At 53.6% G+C, this 2500-nt stretch overlaps 1 non-coding gene across 1 annotated transcript in view; it reads right to left on the bottom strand.

Moving 5' to 3' along the window:
- The window catches only part of LOC144418997 (small subunit ribosomal RNA), a 1810-nt gene extending 416 nt beyond the window's left edge, over nt 1-1394 (bottom strand). Inside the window, exon 1 of the ribosomal RNA XR_013473780.1 lies at nt 1-1394. This exon is cut by the window's left edge and continues 416 nt beyond it. This is a non-coding gene — a ribosomal RNA (small subunit ribosomal RNA).
- Nucleotides 1395-2500: the final 1106 nt, after the last annotated feature.

Here is a 2500-nt window from a genome sequence, read left to right as displayed (position 1 = left end):
TCCCTCTAAGAAGTTAGACGCCGACCGAGAAGGTCGCGTAACTATTTAGCATGCCAGAGTCTCGTTCGTTATCGGAATTAACCAGACAAATCGCTCCACCAACTAAGAACGGCCATGCACCACCACCCACAGAATCAAGAAAGAGCTCTCAATCTGTCAATCCTACCTGTGTCCGGGCCGGGTGAGTTTCCCCGTGTTGAGTCAAATTAAGCCGCAGGCTCCACTCCTGGTGGTGCCCTTCCGTCAATTCCTTTAAGTTTCAGCTTTGCAACCATACTTCCCCCGGAACCCAAAGACTTTGGTTTCCCGGAAGCTGCCGGAAAGGTCGTCATGGTAACGCCTCCCGATCGCTAGTTGGCATCGTTTATAGTCAGAACTAGGACGGTATCTGATCGTCTTCGAACCTCTGACTTTCGCTCTTGATTAAAGAAAACATTCTTGGCGAATGCTTTCGCAGTAGTTCGTCTTCCGCCGATCCAAGAATTTCACCTCTAACGGCAGAGTACGGACGCCCCCGTCTGTCCCTCTTAATCATTACCTCGTGCTCCGAAAACCAACAAAATAGAACCGAGGTCCTATTCCATTATTCCATGCAACACTATGCAGGCGAACAGCCTGCTTTGAACACTCTAATTTTTTCAAAGTAAACTTATCGGCCACCGCCGACACTCAGTCAAGAGCACCGACGGAGAACCGAAGGTGAGGCGAACGCAACCAGTGACACGCCTTGCGACGGACCGGCGGCGCTCGCCCAAAATCCAACTACGAGCTTTTCAACCGCAACAACTTTAGCATACACTGTTGGAGCTGGAATTACCGCGGCTGCTGGCACCAGACTTGCCCTCCAATGGATACTCGTTAAGAGTTTTAGGATGTACTCATTCCAATTACAGGGCCTCGTTAGAGTCCTGTATTGTTATTTTTCGTCACTACCTCCCCGTGTCGGGAATGGGTAATTTGCGCGCCTGCTGCCTTCCTTGGATGTGGTAGCCGTTTCTCAGGCTCCCTCTCCGGAATCGAACCCTGATTCCCCGTTACCCGTTATCACAAAGGTAGGCACGTAGCGTACCTTCGACAGTTGATAGGGCAGACACTTGAATGATACGTCGTCGGTGCAGAGACCGTACGATCCGCGTGGTTATCCAGAGTCATCAAACGTCACAGGACGAACCCGGTCGGTTTTGATCTGATAAAAGCGCGCCTCCCGAAGTCGGCGCTTAATGCATGTATTAGCTCTAGAATTACCACAGTTATCCACTTCGCTTACGAGACCAAATAAACCAAGACTGATTTAATGAGCCATTCGCAGTTTCGCTTTACGAGAACTCGTACTTGCACCTGCATGGCTTAATCTTTGAGACAAGCATATCACTACTGGCAGGATCAACCAGATAGCTGCGACAGCTGCGCTCGGCCCTTGCTGGGCCGCCCGGCGCGTGCTCGTCGCATTCGTTTAAGACCGAGGCGATCGCCTGCGGCCGTACTCAGCTTCGACAGTCGCTGGCCGCGACGTCCACGCTCTCGCCGGCAGTGCCAGGCGGAGCGATTTGCGTTTTTTCTTTGCTCGCCCTCTCTCGGGCTCGATCCATTCAGTTTCGCACAAACAAGAGCTCTGCCGGCCGCCTGCAGCGGTGCCTAAAACCCGGGCATAACAATGCGACCGTTCTGCTAGGCCGACAAGCGCTCAAGCCAGACGCTCGATCGAACGCCCCCTACATATTAGTCGAGACAACGGCTCGCTCATTAGCATCGCGTTTGTACTTTAACTTTTTTTGGCTCGGCTTCTTTCGACGCCGATGCCGGCGACGCAGCACTCTCTCGCCCGCCAGCCACCGAGAAAAGGGTGCGCTCCGACCGGCCCCGCACCGCTCTTTCTTGGCTCATTCGAAATTACTGTCTTTCGCTCTGACATGCCTTACCTAGGGTTAGGTTAGTATGCTTGCACGTTTGTACTTTAACTTTTTTCGGCTCGGCTTCTTTCGACGCCGATGCCGGCGACGCAGCACTCTCTCGCCCGCCAGCCACCGAGAAAAGGGTGCGCTCCGACCGGCCCCGCACCGCTCTTTCTTGGCTCATTCGAAATTACTGTCTTTCGCTCTGACATGCCTTACCTAGGGTTAGGTTAGTATGCTTGCACGTTTGTACTTTAACTTTTTTCGGCTCGGCTTCTTTCGACGCCGATGCCGGCGACGCAGCACTCTCTCGCCCGCCAGCCACCGAGAAAAGGGTGCGCTCCGACCGGCCCCGCACCGCTCTTTCTTGGCTCATTCGAAATTACTGTCTTTCGCTCTGACATGCCTTACCTAGGGTTAGGTTAGTATGCTTGCACGTTTGTACTTTAACTTTTTTCGGCTCGGCTTCTTTCGACGCCGATGCCGGCGACGCAGCACTCTCTCGCCCGCCAGCCACCGAGAAAAGGGTGCGCTCCGACCGGCCCCGCACCGCTCTTTCTTGGCTCATTCGAAATTACTGTCTTTCGCTCTGACATGCCTTACCTAGG

Source organism: Styela clava, unplaced genomic scaffold (genome assembly GCF_964204865.1).
Source record: "Styela clava unplaced genomic scaffold, kaStyClav1.hap1.2 HAP1_SCAFFOLD_217, whole genome shotgun sequence".
NCBI classification, from domain to species: Eukaryota; Metazoa; Chordata; class Ascidiacea; order Stolidobranchia; family Styelidae; genus Styela; species Styela clava.
This window is presented reverse-complemented; position numbering and strand designations above follow the sequence as displayed.